The following is a 22,166-nucleotide window of genomic DNA, read 5'->3' on the forward strand; positions in this document are numbered from 1 at the left end:
CATGCATACCATAATTTGTTTAACTGCTTTTCTAATTACATCAATCTGTATTCAGTCAGTGAAAGAGAAACACACTGTAAACCAGATAATTTTAATAGAATGACCTGGGGTAACAGCATGGGATGTCATGGGAAGCCAGAGAAACTAGGCTGGTAGCTTATAGAAGGAGACACTAAGAATCTCAGCCTGAAGCACTACTGCGGAAGCTGCCATCATGTTCAAGAGGCTCTGTGAGAGGTTCCACTAAATATCTCAGGTGGCAGCAGCCCAGCTGGTAGCTCTGGGGCAGTCACCAAGAAACTGCTCTAAATCTCTCACTTCTCCAAGCCTCTGGCTACAACCAACTCAAAAGAATAAAGGATTTATGCCTGTCTTCTGCCTTCCAAATATTTTCAGAGTAACACTACTTGGCAAACACTATCTTAGACCATAAAAAGGAAAACTGGAAGCTTCTCCTTAGCAAGGTGACTTTAAAATAGAGGTGGGTACTGCCAAGTTGGCAAGAGGGGATAATAACAGACTGACAATAAGAAATTAGTTTGTTATTAATTTTTGATACTATAAAAGCAACAAGTAAATTTTATACACTCACCATAACAGGAACGTGGAAGTAATTCTTTATGACATAATACTCTCCAGTCGATGACCGCTAGCAACACTCCAATTCTTCAACAGAGTTAAGTATTTTTGCTTCATTGGATAGCACACTGTAGAAAACCACAGGGAATTTCAGTAAAAGCATTTCAGAAGAGGTTCGATATTTGTTTGGAATTTGTACCAGGTGACTTGGGGGAGGATTTAAGAAAACACAATTTTATTCTGCATTGAGTGCTATCAGAATGCAGGGACAATGACTGGGTATCTTAATAAGTTTATCCACAAGGCATAAGGACTAGAGCACGGCTGTTGCTAGAACAGGTAAGGAAGTAGTTTTATTCATGTTAGCTAGGAGAAGGAATTTATACATGTTCAGTTTGGACAGTGTTCTTAGTTATGAATTCCTTCATCATTGTCCAGGGAGATCTTTGATGTTGCATCTGGCAGATGTAGGGAGGGATAGTTGTAGTCAGATAATTTCTCCTTGTCATTTTATTTTATGTATCTGAAGCAGGAGGCATCAAATTCAGATCTTATAGAGATCCAGGACTTTAAACTAGAGACTGTAAATAGATGGCACAGAGGTGCCATTTCCCTAAGAAGGGTCTTGGTGAATTCCATTTTATGGGAAGAATGGCCATTTTTAGCCATTCCTATTTACATCCTATTTTTGTCTACAGTAAGTTTTATTTTCCTTTATTGACTCCAACCAATTCCTAAGAATAATGTGGAAAAAAAAAAAGTAAAAAAATGGAGTTCCTGTCATGGCTCAGCAGAAGCAAATCTGACTAGTATCCATGAAGATACAGGTTCAATCCCTGGCCTCGCTCAGTGGGTTGAAGATCCAGTGTTGCCGTGAGCTGTGGTGTAGATCACAGATGTGGCTCAGATCTGGTGTTGCTGTGGCTGTGGCATAGGCCAGTGGCTACAACTCTTATTTGACCCCTAGCCTGGAAACCTCCATTTTTTCCTTCTGTGACTGGCTTATTTCACATAGCATTATGTCTTCAGAGTATATCCAGAATGTAGAATGTGTCATAATTTCCTTCCTGTTTAAGGCCGAATAATATCCTATTGTTATATGTCACACTTGTTTACCCATTCATCCATCAATACATACTTGGGTTTTTTGTTTCTACATTTTTGGCTATTGTAAATAATGCTGCTAAGAATATAGGTGTACAAATATTTGTTCAGTTCTCTTATTTCAGTTTTTTTAGGTGTATACCCAGAAGTTGTATTGTTGGATTGTATAGTAATATGGTAATTCTACGTTTTATCATCTTACTATTTTCCAACTGTTTCCATTTATATCCCCCATTAGCAATGCACAAGGGTTCCAATTTCTCCATATCCTCTCCAACACTTATTTTCTGTGTGTATATGAATATGTATGTGTATTTATAACACTGAGCCTAACAGATGAAAAAATGTATCACATTCTTTTTAATCTGTTGTATTCCCTAATTATCAGCGATGTTGAGAATCTTTTCATGTGTCTCTTGGTCATTTATATATCTTTAGGATAATGCCTATTCAGGTCCTTTACCATTTTGATTGGGTTATTCGATTTTTGTTGTTGTCGAGATAGAGGATTTTTGTTGTTCTTTATATAGTATAGATGTATGATTTGAAAATATTTTCTTTCTGTGGCTTGCCTTTTACTATGTTGATAGAGTCTTTTGGTTTACAAAGTTTTAAATCTTGACTTAGCTATGTTTTTATCCTTGCCTATGCTTTTGGTGTCATAGCCAAGAAATTGTTACCAGAAAGCTATTTATTTTTTGTACTTGATGTTCACTCTGGCTCCCCTATTGAATTAATTATCTTATGTGTTTACTGTTATTTGATTGATTCTCTTAGACTTATTGTGTAGATTATCATTGTATATATCTTCCTGTAAAACATTTATCACTTATTTCCTTTTCATACCTTTTAGCATTGGATAAAGCCCAGTAATTCTCAAGATTAATTGCTGGAAAGCTTATCTTCATAAATTTTGAAATTTACCTTGGAACAGGGCAGGATTTGAAGGAAGCTGAAGTATATGAACCAGACCCAAAATATTTAAGGAATAATGCCAAGGTAATTTCAGAGAGCAAAGCAGAACTATGTTGAGAGGGAAGGGAGAAAGATCAGTTGGATAATTCATCAGGTAATGAGAAGTATATTGATAAAGAATAATGATTCAAAAGACACTGCAATATTGCTAATGAGGATGGAGAAATGCTTGGTTTCCCTGGACCATCACATCTTATAAGAAGGATAGGTGATAAGAACCTAGTCTCCAGTATCTTTACAATTTATTGTAACACAAGAATTGCCTGAAGGTTCCAAACAGTGTTGAGATTGATTGCAGAAAGGGTAAAGATTGACATCATTTTATGCATTTTTGTGATAGTGGTGTTAGAGGGAGGCTTAATTCTTTGCTTTCTGAGTGATGGTAGGAAATCTGTTTCATTAGGGGACATATTATTCTAGATCCATATATGGTATTTTAATAGTTAAATAGTATTTAAATAAGTGCAGTAAAAATAAGTTATAGAGAAAAAGTAAATTAACATAGTCATTATCATTATCACATGCCAAACTACTGTTCCACCATAATCCTGCTTCCCTTTAGACCTAGCAATACTAGGTCGTGGTTTATTCTTCCAGAGTTTTGAAAATGCATTTTAGTAATCAATACATACATAAAATCATAAAATTAACTTACCGTTTTTTACACACATGGAATTACACTATGCATACTGTTTAAAGCGTTCCTTTTTAAATAATGTATGATATATGTATATCCTCCTATTACAAACTGTATATCTAATTTATTTGTTCCATTTATATAATTACAGCTTATTTATCCATTTTCTTTTTGATTGACATTATATAGTTTTAAACTTTTATATTTTTGAACATAGGGAGTAATGATTATATTTTAATATATCTTTGGGAATATAAATATATAGGATAGTATACCTAGAATTGGCATTAATAATTAAAGGGGTATTCAGATTTATAATGATATAAATTGTCTGACAAAATGTATGTATTTTTTAATTTCTTGCCTTTTGAGTTTCAATTCATCCTTTAAGACCAATTCAATGTCATGTCCCCATTAGACCACCTACAATCTCATTTATTTCTATTGAATTGTCTTTGAGATTCCTTGAGAATTTGACTATACTTTAAAAATTCATTATCTTTAACTTATAACTGAGTTGCATATTAACGTTAGAATGCTTTTATTTATTTCTCATGAGGAGGGCAACATAAATGGAAATAAGCATGAACATTGGACTCCTATGGATTTACTTGTATTCCCCACTGCCATCATTTTCCATTGTGTTTTCTGAGTAAATTTCTTAATCACACAGAATGTCAGCTTCCAGCATTCTCTGTACCAAAAAAAAAAGAATTACTGATGCAAACCTAGAATTCCATACATAAAATGTTCAAATATATTTCCATTTTAGTTATTATTCTTTTGAATTCCATCTACTTAAAAATAAATATGAAAAATGACAAAATTTTAGTGAAAAAAGTATTCATTTTGAAAATCTAATAGTTTATGTTTTTTGTCTCATTATATAAGAATACTAAGAAGAAAAAATATAATTTAAATTTTAAATTTGGTTGTGATGATTGTCATACAACTATAAATGTAATAAAATTCATTGAGTAATTAAAAAAAGGAAAAAAGGAAAAATCAATAAATAAGAAAATTTTGTATGGATGTATTTTTGTTAATGTTTTGATAAATTTTATAAAATTATTTTGTTGAAGGATATATTTATATTTATAAATGAATACATATACACAAATCCTTTGCTACTGCTTTTGTCTGGCATGAATACAATAAATATTTTCACCATGTCAGTAAAAGAGAGTAACACAAGGAATAAAATACATAGGAATAAGCCTATGAAAATAGATAAAACATCTCTACTATAAAATGTATAAGATGCTGATGAAAGGAATAAAAAAATGATACAAACAGATGGAAAGATATAACATGCTCTTGGATTGGAAGAATTAATATTGTTGAAATGACTACATTACCAAGGCAATCTACAGATTAAATGCAATCCCTACAAAATTACCAATGGGATTTTTCTCAGAATTAGAACAAAATAGTTTAAAGTTAATATGGAAATACAAAAGACCCTGAATAGCCAAAGCAATCCTGGGAAAGAAAAATGGAACTGGAGGAAGTAGGCTCTCTGACCTCAGACCATACTACAAAGCTACTGCAATCAAAACAGTATTGTATTGGCACAAAAACATAAATATAGATCAATGGAACAGAACAGAAAGCCCAGAAATAAACACACATACCTATAGTCAACTGACCTACACCAAATGAGGCAAGAATAGACAACAGAGAAAAGACAGTCTCTTCAACAAGTGATGCAAGCTACATGTATAAGAATAAAATTAGAACATTCTCTAATATTACACACAAAAATTAAAAAGGATTAAAGACATAAACATAAGGTCAGATACTATAAAGACATAAACATAAGGTCAGATACTATAAATCTCTTAGAGGAAAAGATAGGCCAAAGACTCTCAGACACAAACCAAAGCAATATCTTTTCAGATCCACCTCCTAGAGTAATGAAAATAAGAGAAAAACAAACAAATAGGACCTAATTAAACTTAAAAGATTTTGCACAGCAAAGGAAACCATAAACTAAACGAAAAGACAACACAGAGAATGGGAGGAAATATTCGCAAATGAAGTGACTGATAAAGGATTAATCTCCAAAATATACAAACACCTCCTACAGTTCAATATAAAACATACATATACATAAAATGTGAAGAAGATCTAAATAGGCATTTCTCCAAAGAAGATATACATTTGGCCAAAAACCACATGAAAAGATATTCACCATCACTAAGTATTAGAGAAATGCAAATCAAAACTACTATGAGGTACCTTATACCATCCATAATAGCCATAATCAAAAAGTCTACAAACATGGTGTGGAGAAAAGGAACCCTCTCATGCTGTTGGTTGGAATGCAAATTGGTAAAACCACTGTGGAAAACAGTATGGACGTTTCTCAAAAAGCTAAATATGGTACTACCATATGATGCTGCAGTCACACTCTCAGGTATCTACCTAAAGAAAACCATAATTCAAAAAGATGCATGCACCTCAATGTTTATTGCAGCACTGTTTATGATAGCCAAAACGTGGAAGCAATAAAAATTCATCAACATAGGGATGAATAAAGAAGTGGTACATACATGCAAAGGAACATTACTCTGCCATAAAAAAGAATGACATAATGCCGTTTGTAGAAACATAAATGGACCTGAAGATTGTCATACAAAGTGAAGTTATATAGTGAAAGACAAATATCACATAGTATCACTTACATGTGGAATCTAGATACAAACAAATTTATTTGAGTCAGAGAAACAGACTTACAGACTTTGAAAACAAACTTGTGGTCACCCAAAGGAATACGCAGGGTGAGGAGCAATGGACTGAGGGTTTGGGATGGGCATGTGCACACTGTGGTATGTGGATTGATAAAGGCCAACAGGGACTTTCTGTATAGCACAAGGAACTCTACCAAATATTCTGTGATAATCTATGTGGGAAAAGAATCTGAAAGAGAATGGATGTGTGTACATGCATAACTGAATCACTTTTCTGTACAGCAGAAATTATCATAACACTGTAAATCAAATATACTTCAATAAAACTTTTAAAAACAAAAAATAATGAAGATGATGGAGCTACCTAATTTGTAAAGTAAGTAATAGATAATGTAAATAAGGCTTCCAGGAACTTTTAGTCAGGTTAAATTTGTTGTATATATATGTACCTGTGAGGCGAATATAATTTGTGTTGCCTTTGCCAGCAGCTAATAATAAGATACTTCTGCATGAAGTAAAAGGACATCATCTATATTAAGTGCAAATTTAGGAACAAATGTTATAAACATTCTGCTCACATTTTTTGGTGAATAGGTGTGGAATCACTGAGATCATTGCAGAAAATTATATCATACATACAGTGGTTTGATTATAGGTCATAATTTAGAGAACATTTTTCTTTAAACCTGTTGCATTAGAGCACAGTATTTTAATAGCACAAATAGTATCTAACAAATTCTCTAGAACATAATCTGAGATAAGGAATCCTATGGAAATGATTTATTTAAAAAATGCTCCAAGGAGAATCTGGTAAGAGACTGGAGGAATGTAAATTGGAGAAGGGGGAAGAAACCATCAGGTGATGCTTCTGCTGATAAAGCAGGGATCAGGATCATACAAATCACCAGTTTTTTTCTCTGTTAAGTTGAGGGAGCTGGACTTTCACAATTGCTTTCACAAGTAAAAACCAGTCAATTTTTGGGGAGAGTGGGAGAGCTGAAATTCTAGACAGTTATCTTTGGGGGCATCTGACTTTATTTAATGGTTCTTAATTCTTAAGAACCATTAAGCAGATCTGAGATGATCTGGACAATAGCACTGACTATAGCTACTAGAAAAATATTTCAAATAATTGAAATAGTGGATGCACCTATTTACACTTCCACCAACAGTGTACAAGTATTCCCCTTTCTCCATATCCTTTCCACATCCTCATTAGCATTTGTTATTAGTGTTCTTTTTGATGATAGCCATTCTGACATCTGTGAGGTGATAATCTCATTGTGGTTTTAATTTGCATTTCCCTGATGATTAACAATGTTGCACATCATTTTGTGTGCCTGTTGGCCACTTGCATGTCCTCTTTTTTTTTTTTTTTTGTCTTTTTTAGGGCCTCACCTGGGGCATATGGAAGTTCCCAGGCTAGGGTTCAAATCAGAGCTACAGCTGCCAGCCCATGTGACAGCCACAGCAATGTGGGATCCAAGCCACTTCTGCAACCCACACCACACCTCACGGCAATGCCAGAGCCTTAACCTAATGAGTGAGGCCAGGGATCAAACCCGCAACCTCACGGATACTATTCCATGAGGAATTCATTTCTGCTGAGCCACAACAGCAACTCCTTGCATGTCCACTTTGGACAAAAGTATATTTAGGTCTTCTGCCCATTGTTTTTTTAATCAAGTTTTTTTGTTTGTTTGTTTGATGTTGTTTTTTGATGTTGAGTTGTATGGACTCTTTATATATTTTAGATATTAACTCAGTATTTTGAAGTCCTGTATTTGTGTTCCAAGCAATGGAAAAGAGCAATATAGTGTGGCAGGAAAAGGACTGAATTTTTTTTTTTTTTAGGGCCACTTCCTTGACATATGGAAATTCCTAGGCTAGGGATAAAATCAGAGCTGCCAACCTACACCACAGCTCACAGCAATGCTAGATCCTTAACCTACTGAGTGTTGCCAGGGATCAAACCTACATTCTCATGGATACTAGTTGGGTTCATTAGTGCTGAGCCATGATGGGAACTCCAAGGACTGCATTTTAAAGAATAATAAAGTGGACCTAAACTGCAAGGAACCCTGGGCAATATAGTCTCCGACTGATCAGGACTTCCAGATCAGCATTAGGAAGGGAGGTATGTTTCTCAAATGTATTAGTTTCCTAGGGCTTCCTTGACAAACACCAAAAACTGCATGACTACAAACAACAGAAATTTATTATTTTACAGTTCTGGAGGGTAGAAGTCCAAAACAAAGCTGTTAAAAAAGCCAGTCTTCCTCTGAAACCAGTAGAGGAAAATCCTTCTTTGGTTCTTAGCTTCCAGTGGTGGCCATCATTCACTGTTTTTCCTTTGTTTTTATCATTTCGGTCTCTGCCTTCATCTTCATAGGGTGTTGCCATGTGTGTCTCTGTCTTTACTTAGCCATCTTACACAAACACCAATCATATTGGATTAAGGGCCCCTCATATCCAGTACAACCTAATCTTAATTAGTAGCCTCAAAACCAACACTATTTTCAAATAAGATCACATTCTGAACTACTGGGCATTAGGATTATAACATGTTTTTTGAGGAGAACACAATTCGCCCTATTACATAAAAGGAATATGGGGAGAAGACACACTGTGTGGTAAATCATAGTTTTTCCTGTGGTCTTAATGAGACCCAAGGAGACATGAAGTTATTGACTATGCTTCCGTGTTTTCCCTATTTTTCTTTTTTTTTTAATTAAAAGCAAGTCTCAAGTTATGAAAGAGTAAAGAAACATGCTTTGTAATAAGCCAGGCAAAATAATCAACTCTTTTTTAAAAAATACAGTGTGATATTTAGTGCATAATCTAGTAATAAGGTGATAAATGTATTATATTTATTGAAATTGTGATTCTGGAAACAACATTTCTCACACTCTATTTATTCTAATGTGCTTCATACTAAAAACCAATATATACTTATTAATTATAATTTATAAATTCTCAAGGGGTAATAGATTATTCAATTAGGAATGGTTCTGCTTTAGAGTCATAGAGATAATTAGGACAGTGTGACACATACAAAATAAATTGATTAATCACCAAAACTTTTCTTATGAAGCTAATAATTTAATTTATTTTCATTTGCCCATTTTGGGAGGCAACTGTCTTACCTTTGTTCTATTGAGAAAGATTTCTTTTTTTTAAGAGTATATTTTAAAGTTTGATCTGAAAAGCTTTAAAAAAAAAACAGTTGTGCCTTGTCAAATATTAAGAAGAAAAGATGAGAAGTGATTCATTTTAAGGGAATAATACTAGTGACAATGAGCTGTGAAGGGTTTTATTTTTATAATAGAACTAATTCAAGAAGTAACTATGGAAAAGTTGAAACCCCTTGAGCTTGTGAAGCATACTGCTGTAATTATCTCAGTTTTCTTCTTCTTTCACAGAAATGAAATCACTTCAAATAAAACTATTTTAAAAAGAGACAAGCCCCCATGTAAAATATCCTCAAGCCCAGGAAAAGTCAGTTACTTTAATGAATACAAAACAAAGTCTAAAGACATGAGTGACATTAAGCAGTGCAAGCATGATTTCCATTTTTTTTTTTTTTTGCTTTCCTTTTAGGAAAAAGTCTTTATACTTCATTTTTTAAAATAATAATCTAAAAATAAAGTAAGTTTTTACAATGGCAGCTGGCATTGTTAGTAAGCAGATTTTTGCTCCCACAGAAGAAAGTTTTCTCTCCTTATCTATAGGGAAAACTTGCTTGATTTATTAATATAGTGTAATAAAATATAATTCCAAAATTTTGCTTTTAATTATTCAAAAGTTAACTTTGGAGAGTAACTGAAATAGTCCTTAAATGTCATTCTAATATAATTACCATAATTCATTCAAAATAATTACATGGCAACTTGCTTAAAGCAATGGAAACCTCTATTACAAATAAAGCAAATAATAATGGTGTTCAAAGAGAATAATTGATGATTATATTTTTATTAGATTTTATTGAGTTATAATGGACATACAGCAAAATTCACTTTTTATTGTAGAGTTTTGTGTTTTGAAATCATATACAATTATGTAACATCACCATAGTCAAGACATAAAAAAGGTCTGTTACCCCCAGAAATTCCCTCATGCTACCATTTTCCAGTCATTCCCTCGTACCTACCTCATCCATCCTTGTGTCACCATTAATGAGTTTTCTATCCAAATACAACATGTACATTTTCTAGAAGGTCATGTAAATAGGATTTTATAGAATAAAGCTTTTGAAGAAGTCTTCTCTTGACTTATCCATGATCTTGCACTTTATCAGCAGTTCACTTATCTTCATCGTCCAGAAGTATTCAACTATAGGATTATACCATATAAATGTGTATCTATTTAGCAGATAAAGTACATTGAATTATATCCAATTTTCATCATTAGGAATAAAATTACTTATGAATAATACTTATAAATATCACACAGGTTTTTGTGTAAGTATAGCCTTCAGTTCTTTAGGAAGACATCTGAGAGTGGTATAGCTGGATAATATAAATGCATATTTAGTTTTATAAGAAATTGGCAATCTGTTTTCCAAAATGACTGTATAACCAGGAAGATATGAGGGCCCAAGCTGGTCTAAGTTCTATGTCAGAATTTGTAAATGTTATTTTAATTTACCTTTTTTTTTTTTTTTTTACATTCTACCAGTCATATAGTCTATACCCATTTTAATAGAAAAAGTAACAAGAAAAATTTGTTTAAATGGAGGTCTTTAATTGAGCATAACGAATAATATCTAGAATAGTATCTTTGTTCTTCTGAAAAGTAAAGCTAGTCCTCTCAGAGTTCCCACTGTGGCACAGGAGAAACGAATCTAACCAGGAACAATGAGGTTTCGGGTTCAATCCCTGGTCTTGCTCAGTGGGTCAAGAATCCAGTGTTGCCATGAGGTGTGGTGTAGGTCACAGATGCAGCTTGGATCTAGCATTGTTGTGGCTGTGGCATAGGCCAGTGGCTACAGCTCCAATTAGTCCCCTATCCTGGGAACTTCCATATACCACAGGTGCAGCCCTGAAAAGACAAAAAGACAAAAAAAAGCTAGTCCTCTCTAGAATAAATTAATAGATATTCTATTCTCAAAATTCCTAAAAGTAGCAATTCAAGATATTTTATAGTTATATGAATTGATAAATTTTGTTGTCAGGGTACATCAGAACATCCAGGTCAGTGGATTGCAACAGCTGTCTAAAACTACTCATTGTATTTGCATAAAGAAATGCATAAAAGACTGCATAAAACAGTTTTTTTTTCTTTTTTAAGTGGGAAAATTTACTGAGAATCCATTTTTTTTCTGAATCCATAGGTAATTTAAATGGAATTAAACTGATAAAAAGCACAAGCACTTCTTTGACTCTATAACATATGGATCAAGGAATGAATAGTTTTTCTCATAGTAGGATTTAAATTATAAACAAAATTATTATAAGATTGAAACTACAATGTTGAATCAATAAACAAATGTCTCTAAAAATTAAGGCAAATAAAACATATCTGATCTACAGGTGTGCTTTAAATATCAACTAATAAGAAAAGGGCAACATTCCTGAAGACCATTCTAATTCTAATTTGGGGAAAGTTTTTATCTATTTTTTTTTTTTTTGTCTTTTTAGGGTTGCACCTGTGGCATATGGAAGTTCTCAGTAGAGGTCAAATCAGAGTTGTAGCTGCCACAGCAATGCCACATCCAAGCCACGTCTGTGACCTACACCACAGTTCACAGAAATACCAGATCCTTAATCCATTAAGTAAGGCCGGGGATTGAATGGAATCCTCATGGATATGAGTCAGGTTCTCAATCTGGTGAACCACAATGGGTACTCCAAAGTTTTATCACCTTAATCTCATTAGTGATAGAGTCACTCCTGTATTGTGATTTTGTCCATTTAGTAGATAATTCATGAATCTAACCCTCAAAGAGGGTAGCATCAGAAATTAAAAGTTGGCAAGGTACTTTTTCAATATTATTTTAAGAATTCAGGGATCTGTCACTGTGCAAAAGCTCACCAAATATGATAATTCCACTTAATTAATATTTAGATTTTGATTACATGCCCCTCAAATGACCTGATTAAAGAAAGGAAAAAACATAAATAGAGCATCATATTGGGGAAACACACTTGATAAAAGAGTTCAATTGGTCTCATAGTTATCTTCTTCAGACTCATTGCTATATGAGAGTGTTCACTAAAAACATGTGGACATTTTTGAGACTAATAATAATAATAATAATATTAACAGAGCTTGATCAACTTTTAGGAGTAATTCTACTTAATGGTTTCTGTGGTTAATTTTCACATAGCTGATGAAAAAATGTTATTTTATATAAAATATATTTAAATTTGAAAAAGTAATTAATTTATTTGTGTTAATTAACATACTTTTATAGAAATATTGAAACATTTATTACTAAAGATGATTTTTCAATTGATTATATTCATACTGTGTACAAAGGGATGCACAGAAATGGATTTTGTTGCTGTACTTTTTTCTTCCTTTTTGTAGTGCATGATCATATAAATAAACCTATATCAGTATTATGTTGAAATCATCAGAAAAATGTTTTCTTGAAAGTTACTGTATAGATTGTTCATGCAAAAATATTCAATGGAAAATTGGTTAAATCTCCATATTTTTATCCTCTAAGTATCTTCTTCCTAATGAAGAAGACTGTGACTGTCGTTTCAGTGCTCCAGAGAGGCTTGCGTTTACCAGAGACACAGTGGCATATTTTTTATGTTTTAAGACTAAATTTAATGTGCCAGAATATAACAAGGGCACAGAGACAAGAAATGCTGATACCTGTCAAACTCAACTAAGTTAATTAGGATAAACTGACATGCAGGAAGCTAATTGTGTCAGATAAAATATCATACTTTAATTATGTATTTAAGAGATGTGATACTAACTTCAACCCAATCATTTATTATTGCAAAAGTTCTAGCTGCTTTAATATGTGGATTCTGAATTTGTTCTTTGATGTCTTGAAAAGAGGTATAAAATTCAAAAATCATATTTTGATACATAAGACTACAGGTTTATGCTTTTGCTCATAAATTAGATAAGCTAACAAAAGAGAAGAGGCCAGTAAACTCTCAGAAATAAACTCTGGCCCCAATTTTTACTTTAAAAAACAAATGGAAAATGCTTTTTTTTTAGTGAGTGAAATTTAGAAACAATTAACATCCAAAAATTAAATATCAATTTTGTCTTCAATAGGTATTCAATAAAATTATGTTGAATATAATTTTATTCTTTTAGTATTAAATCTAAACTGAAACATGGAGCCACATATTGAATTCAAAATTAACCTTAAAACAAGAATCCACTGAGAGATCTTCATCTAAAAATTAACTATCAGATATAGTCCCCAGAGGAGGGGGGGGACCTTTCAACAAGCAAAAATGACTCATGTTACTTTGATATGTGTTTTGCCGATATGGCTAATACAGGAAGTAGAAATGGTAGAGGTCTGAAAAGAGAAATTGACATTGCAATTAACATGTTTTTACCCTTTTATGTTATAGTTACAGAATTTGTGGTTAGAGAGGTTAAATTAGTGAGCTGAGATTGTGTATTTATTGGGCTGTAGAAGAATGAACATAGCTTTGAGCTAGATCTGAGCCAGAAAAATACTCTGTCATCTATTAACTATGTGACATAGGATTGACTTGGACCATATTATCTTATCCTAAAACATTTGCTTTTTTTATTGTAGGCTCAATCATTATTAACAATGCCTGGACAACAGCGAAAGACCAAGATTATCCCAGGAAAACTGGGAATTGGTGATCACCTGGCTTACAACATCTCAGCTTCTTTTTCTTCATCTGGTAGAGCAACCATTAGGTGGATTATCATACCAGGAATCTTAGCTTAGTTGGGCGAATACTAATCCCAGATATTGACTGGCTGTGAGGTGGAGTGACACATCCCAGATTAATCAGATACTGCCAGCAATTAAATGAGTTCATAGAAATAGCCTTTGAAGACAAAATCACCTGTTAATGTCTAGAGCAACCTGTCTCCAAATGACTATGAAAACTTCAAACCTCAATTTTACAAACATTTAACATATACCCCTGGCAGAAGGATATAGCCTGGCAGGTGACTGGTTGAGATAGCTTTTTTCCTCAGTAGACAATGAGGCACAGCATTGGAAACTGTCTCCAAATGCCAAACCATTCAATGTGCCATTAACATCAGTCACCATGTACTGCACTCCCACATCCACACTCACAGTCTCTTTTCTCTCTTGTTTAAACAAAAGGAATGTCCTTGCACCGTTCAAGACAGGGATTTGTTCTTGGGTTGAGTAAACGTTCAACTGTACATTCTCAAGGTCTTCATTTCTCTTCCCCACATCACTAATTTATCTCTGCCAGTCTGAAAATACACATTGGCATATATATAGCTATAGCCTGTTCTGATGTTTCTTCTTATTTTAAACAAAGAAATATATTTTAACCCTATATTCCCTTGCAGTCTCTGTTGCCCTTCTTTGTACCATTTCTCTAAAGTTTTGTTGTCAAGTGTCATTTCCCATTTTTACCTGCATTTATTCAACACCCTTAATAATTTCTCACCTCAACAACTGTAACATTCTCCTTGTTTTTTCCTTGCTACTCCAAATTTGTTTTTCACTAACCAGCCATAGTAATAAAAAAAAAAAATCGCATTCTGATTCCCTGTCATTGCTCTACTCAGTAGCTTCCCACTAATCTTTCTTTCAATGGACCTCCAGATTCTTTGTGATGAGAATCTGCCTTATCCATTGCTCTCTTTTCTTCATAATCTCTAGAAAAACTAATATGCTTCTTTTCCCTAAGGCAATCTAAACTCGTTCTAACTTAACAATGTTGCACTTGCTGTTCCCTCCTTCTCCACACAACTCTTGGAGTCATCCTTTTTCATCAGTCACCTCTCTGAAAGAACTCCCTCATCACCCGAAAGGACTGCCTACCTCCAGTGTGTCTCCATCCTATTACCCATTTAATTGTATTCTTGCCATTTTCCACTTTCTGAAATTATGTGTTTATTTGCCCACTTTAATAATTTGCCTTCTCCTATGGGATAAGCACCAAAGGAAAAGAAGGGAGAACTTCATTGTATTCTAAGTGTTTAGAACAGAGCTTGACATCTTATAAGCAATATTTCTTTGAGGATTTCACAGTTATGTGTTCATGTTAGGGTAAATATTACATGATTACATTAAGATCACACTTAAAGAAATCTGGATAAGTTAGGTAGCTTGAGAGGATTTCTTTACTTCTAACACTGGGAAAGAAGTATCTTCTAATTTGTTAACAGATTATAAAGGCTATAGGTTAAAAAGTGATTTCTCTTCAAAATCTATGACCTATTTCACATACTTTATAACATGAAATATCCTAGGAAATCAAAACCAAATAACCCAAGGAAACAAATCTACTAATCCTTGCCTAATAATGCACCATTTGCTTTCACACTTTGATGACACAATTACAATTCTATTCACCTAAAGCCAAATAAATTCTTATATGTTGTGACATTTTTTTTTAAGAAAAACTCAAGTCAAAGATGAACAGCAGTGCAAATACACTTCCTTGACTTCCAACTTTAGTAGATTATGTTTTATGAATTTTCAAAAATCATGGAGTAAGTGATAAATTAAAGATAATTAAACTTTATAAATGACTATAGACCTTCGAAGATGTGCTAAGTGTTTCACTAAGGGTTTCCCTTAGAGACATTTCATGTATCCACAAATATTCCTTTGATGAAAGAAAGGATAAACATTTAACTCTCAAGGTGATGTGAGAGTCAGTATCAAACCTAATATTTTGGGGGATTTCACTGATATTGAACTCAGGAGGTTGAGCACAGTTGGGAAGTTACAATGTCTGAAGTTAGCCATTTGGAATTTCACTAAAAACAAATAAAAACAAACCTAATGGCTGTTAAATAGCTAGTTTCACAGGGAGAAGGAAATATATTATCAAACAATAACAGCTCTTAACAGAAGATAGTTTATAACAGAAAATGTCAGGTCGCTCTTTCAAAAGTACTGAGTAAGATGAATGAACTGTTAGTTATTAAATATATTTCCATTTTTAAACACCCAGGGAAAATAATTTGAACTTTTGAATATGAAAGTTATAAAAGTATTAACTGTAATGAAAAACAAATGGCAATATTCTGCTTTCTCTTGCCATCAAATGTAATGAAAAGATAACCATGGTATAGGACGTGATGGAAATGATTCAGTGAGCAGTAGAGACAGGGTTAATTTACTATTAGGCTATCCATCACATATGTTAACAGATCTGTACAGCAGATATCAAATAACTGACAAGAAAGAGATTGAACATTTAACTGAATAGAATATTTTTCTTTTGGTATGTTTTGCCTTGAAATATGAATGTGACATTTGAATTTACCAGGAAAAAGTTCCAGCTGTGGCCCTCTACCATATGGATCAGGGGTGTTATGCATTAGTTGTCTCTATAGAGGGGAAAGACCTGGTATCCTAAAATATTGATGTTTACTTAGCAGTGTTTGCCGGTCAGGCATTCATGACCTCGTGTATACATTGTATGTAAGAGATTAGCAAAGATGATTTTAAAAATTCTAACTTTTGTTTATCTTCCTTACAAGAGAGGAAGGGAAGAATGACTAGTCATTCAATGACTAGTCATCATATTCCTGTTGCCTGATAGAACACAGTAGGCCTGTTATCCCATGGATTTTTCCTTACAGCCATGCATATTATATTACATTACATTATATTATATTATATTACATTATATTATATACCCATTTCATGGTCGATAAGGAGAAGTTCAACAGTATAAGTAATTGTATGAAGCAATCCTGCTGGTTAATGCCTCAGCTATAGTTTCTACACAGCTCTTCCCAACTGGAAAGTACACAGTACAGCTTCCACATAATCTGGTGGTCTCATTCTGGGAAGGATCAAGTAGTGAGCAGGTACATAAATAAGCCATTAATCATTATCTGGTGGAAGCAGGTAGCAAGAGGTCTCAAACTTAAAACCTCTTTTTCTTTCATTCAAATTGTTCAGATGAGCTAGCTCCATTACATAAGGTTCTAGAAAGTGAATGATACAAGGAACCCTGCCATTCAGCAGACCTGTGTATGACTTGCTATGGCAACTGTTGTAAGGCAAAGAGCATGGCCTCTCACAGGAGACACAATTAGTTTAAAACCTTTTAAAATGTCAATTCTTAAAAAAAAAAAATCACCCTGTCCAGAATTTTCAAGTAGTGTCTCTTTTATCTTCCTAGCAGTGGTAAGAATATGGGAATATTCTTTTCCACCTTGTTATAGATGTGGCAAGAGTTTCTTAATCAGAGGCCTCAGTTTCCTCCTCTATAAAGTAAGAACAATACTGATCTCAAGAAGTGTGGGAGGGATAAGAGAGTGGAACTGTAATGTGCCAAGCGTGTAGTACTCGCACCATAGATGTTACTTCCTTTCCATCTTCTCCAATTAAGTCGGCTTATATAGAACACAGAAAATATAAATTTGTGCTCCTTTCAGGGCACTAGTAATCTCTTTGATAGCAGAGTAATTATTCACCCAAGTGCACAGCTCCTTGAGTCCTCTCTGATCTCTGAGATATAGACTGAGTAGAATAAGCTGTTGGACTAACTAAAGAGGAATTGGTTTGCTTTGTAATGAAAACAAGAACTTTTCTTCACCAAGTAGTGCCATGAAACTGCAATTAGCATGAGAAGCATTGCATTACATCAGATGGAAGAAGAGCAAACATAAATCACAGGCAGATTACTTAGGGCTTTTAATGTAGGCATTTATACTTCCCATTAACAAACCATAATTAAAATAGCTTATACATATAGAGAAGAGCAAATGCATCTATATAGAACTTATTAGTTTGATGCCCTATTGACTTTTGCTGTTACGCATATGGGTGCTTGATATGTAACCTACTTCATTATTACAAACATATGTTGACTTACTTTAGATACCATTATTATGCAAATTGTATGCCAAGATACTGAAGAAGCATTTTAATATATTTGTGTTTCTCTTTGGAAGATTTTCTGGTCACACTGAGTTTGATGATGGGGAGCTGCCTTTATTTAATTTATTTTTTTGGCTGCCCCCATAGCATATGGAAGTTCCTGGGTCAGGGATTAAATCCAAGCCACAGCTATGACCTATACCACAATGTATCAATGCCAGATCCTTAACGTGATGTGCCACTGTGGAGCTCTGATGCTGCTTTTAAATACCCCTGTGCCCAACCCAAAACTACTACTGTTTTGATTACATTATGACCAAATTAAAGAAAAGCTTTTTTTCCAAAAAAAAAAAGAAAGCAAAGCTTTTTTCTTCCTAAGATTATCATTCAGATTCAATTTGTGAGCCTACCCTTTGAAGATTTGGTTGATTTTATGTGATAATATACTGCCTAGCAGAAGAAGAATTATAAATGTCAGTAGTATTACTACCTGGTATATACTCTCAGTTACTGTGTTTTCTCAATATTGGAATATCTAAATTTTAAGGATTTCATTATTTTGTAAATATGTAACAATAAAATATGTTAAAGCAAATATTTTCTAAAATATTCATTTTCAATTTCGGATGCGCATTTCAAATACATGCACAGGGAATACTTTATGATCCTCATTGAAATTGTGCATTCAAATTCCTTGTTTCTGACATCCATTGTACTGACATTTATTAATATTAACCCCCTATCCCCCCCCTTATTTAATACATTCCATTTTCCTGATATCCTTCTGCTTCCCAAGTTTCTCCAAGCTATTTTCACAGGGATTGCACTATACATTATTTTCTTCAAATTCATGTTGCATTTTGTGGCTTTTCCTGTTTTTTTGTTTTTTTTTTATTTCAATTTGACCTCTTCTGTACCACAACTCTCTCTCAAAATAAAAGTATGGATCCATTAAAAACCTGCGTATGTGCAAATCCAATATATACATGGTTTATTCAATGCTGTTCACAATATTGTATAAAAGATGATAACTGAAATATTATATAGTCAGTCTTTTTAGGATATAACATATAGAACTAACAAAATCACTAGGGGGTTTCTTCTCTGGAAACAAACATTTAAGTTAGGAAAATACACATGTAAGTGCACACACACACAGAAATACACACCCCAAATCCCTCTGTCGCTTGTAAAGAACCTAATTCTTTGTACTTAAGTGAGAATATAAGTGATTTCTTCAGTCACAGTTTGAAATAAATTACAAAAGCTCTTTTCAGTATAAAGCAATTTCTAACCATCTATCTATTCATCTAAAATTATAGAAACTTGCTATCTCTAGCGATTCTAGCTCTTACCATTCTGCTCTGGTATCCTCAAATATGCCTCTCAGATCAGAATGGTTGCTAGAACTACAGCCATCATCACAGACTTCAAGGCGACAGAGTGGAAGAATAATATCCTATTATAAAAATTTCCTGAAAACCCTATACATTATTTTTTCTGATATTTCCTTATCCAGACATTAACACACAATTACAATGGGCTGTAAAAATCCTGGGAAACATAGTGTTTTATTCTGGCCTATAGTGTGATGAATTAAAATTTCCATTTCTATGATTAATGGAAGGGGATAAAGGATATTGATGAGTGTCTATGATTGCTACAGTTATGTCAATTGAAATTTTTAGATAATGTATATATTATATATATACATATATTTTTTTTTCTCTTCAAAAGAGGATTTAATCTAATGGGAAATATATATTAGTAATGTTCATTTCATGGCATAGGCCAAAAATATTAACAAATTTATAAATATAACATTATTGCAAACTGAAGAAGACCAGAGAAACTTACTCAGGTATATATAAGTTCAGCTGGGTCTTGAAGGATGGATTAAAACTCAGAAGTTTATTCATTTGGAATTATTAAATAGTTCAGGAACAGCAGAATGAAATCCAATCTTGATGACACCATTAGCCTGTTTAATAAAGACAGAGCATTCCTATCACAGGAAATCATTAGGCTTTTGCAATCCTGTATTTATTTTATGGTTATAACATGGCTACACTAAATTTTATTTTATAAATACACCTGATTTTCTTTCTTTTTTTTTTTTTTTTGTCATTTTGCCATTTCTTGGGCTGCTCTCACGGCATATGGAAGTTCCCAGGCTAGGGGTCTAATCGGAGCTGCAGCCACCAGCCTACGCCAGAGCCACAGCAACGCAGGATCCGAGCCGTGTCTGCGACCTACATCACAGCTCATGGCAACGCCGGATCTTTAACCCACTGAGCAAGGGCAAGGATCAAACCCGCAACTTCATGGTTCCTAGTCGGATTTGTTAACCACTGCGCCACCACAGGAACTCCCCTAAATACACCTGATTTTTAATTAAAATAAATGGATATTAGTTATATCTGTCACCATGTTTTAAATGTTACCACTATTTAGGAAATGACAAATAAAGGAAAATCATTTCTATGATAATACCTCTCAAAATTTATTCAGGTGCCAGTAAGAAGTAGGTACTTGTTATGAAACAATATCTAAAAGAAGGTGAGGACTGCGAATTTTCAGCTGTAGTTTTAAATACACTGCTCTTTGGTCTATGTGAGTCTAGGAAGGAAAGAAAATCTCTAATTCCATGTTTGATAGAAAGCTTAGGGGAACTGATTCAATAAAGCACTAATGTATCAGAATATAATAAATCCAAAAATAAAAGGCAAATCCTTTGCAGTCTACCTGCTTCCTTAAATCCTTTCTTTGATTCCTTACAGGATGTTTTGTCTTTCATTTCAGGAGTCCACATAACAATGTCACTGGCAGTTAGAGCATGTTGACACTCTTGACATCCAATTTAGTTAATGCTGGGTCAGTCTGGGAGATGCAGAAGCACTGCTGTATATGCAGCAGAGAACGCTATGTGTGACTACTGAGGAATACCCTCTAATTCCCAGGATACTTGTTAAACAATTCTAATGTCAGAATACCAGTAAGAGAACTCTAACAATCAGTGTCACAATAAAATACATAAGTAACAGGTTGTTTTGAAAGTAAATGTGTTAAAATATACTGCCTTTTTTTCTCTGTCTCTGAAATGAATTCTTTCCATAGCTCTTACCATTACTTGAAGATTCAGAGAGATGACAACTGACTTTACATAATACTATTGGAATAATCATTACAGTCATTTTTTTAATAGAGTGCAGTATTTATTTATTTATGTTTTGTCTGTAGTACTGTTTAATTTATCTAATGCCTGTCAACTTTCACAAGAACTAACTTGGAAAGTGGACTTAGTTGTTGCAGTAACAAATCTATAAACACACAATGATGCATGTTGCCAATGCAAATTAATATCAAGAGAACTGTGCACTGAAACCCAAATATTAATATTTGTGTATGCTGATAAAAACTGGTGTTGTTGTGGTGGTTGTTTTTTCTTTTTGTACAAATTCTACATAATGGGGGGAGTAGATCAAGATGGCCGTGTAGGAGGATGTGAAACTCATCTCCCCCACTGGACACATCAAAACTACATCTACATGTGGAACAATTGTCACTGAAGACTAACTGGAAGAAAGACTCGTATACAACCAAGGCTATAAGAAAAATCCATATGGAATTGGGTAACAAGAGAAGAGATATAACCAGGGGACTTGGTGGAAAATGGAGATCCACCCTGAGGAGTGAGCTGTTCTAAACATATATTGGGTACTCCAGTCCTAGGGTCCAAAACAGGAAAGATGAGCTTCCTTGGCTGGTTGGAGGGCAGGTGGAACTAACTGGAAGTCTATGGGAAGACTAGGCTCTGTTCAGGAGGAGCATAAGTGCTGGCTCGCTCCCAGGGCAGGGCAGAGAGCGTGGCCAGGGGGATGTTCTAATGGCTGCCTGGTTTTCCCCAACTGCCCTGGTGTATACCCCTCAGCAGGGCAAACAGTCCATCTCTACTTGTTTATCTCACCTTGCTGCTCCATACTGGAACAAGGGATTCCTTGACTAGGAAGAGAGCTAGACATAGGACACAGAAGCCACATGGACCTGGGGCAGCATCTGAGCACAGTGAGGCTGGCCACTGCTGATGTTTAATCAGGCAGTACATCAGAAGCAGATCTGATCTCAGATAGCAATTGGACTAACCACAGACTGCACCCCAATACAC

At 34.1% G+C, this 22,166-nt stretch overlaps 1 long non-coding RNA gene across 1 annotated transcript; it reads right to left on the reverse strand.

Moving 5' to 3' along the window:
* On the reverse strand, positions 594-20,031 carry LOC110257326. Its single transcript, XR_002339797.1, has 3 exons — positions 19,859-20,031; positions 10,139-10,320; positions 594-707 (listed from the first exon to the last, which is right to left on the reverse strand). It is a non-coding gene; the product is annotated as an uncharacterized LOC110257326 (long non-coding RNA).

This window comes from Sus scrofa, chromosome 16 (genome assembly GCF_000003025.6).
Source record: "Sus scrofa isolate TJ Tabasco breed Duroc chromosome 16, Sscrofa11.1, whole genome shotgun sequence".
In the NCBI taxonomy this organism is placed as follows: Eukaryota; Metazoa; Chordata; class Mammalia; order Artiodactyla; family Suidae; genus Sus; species Sus scrofa.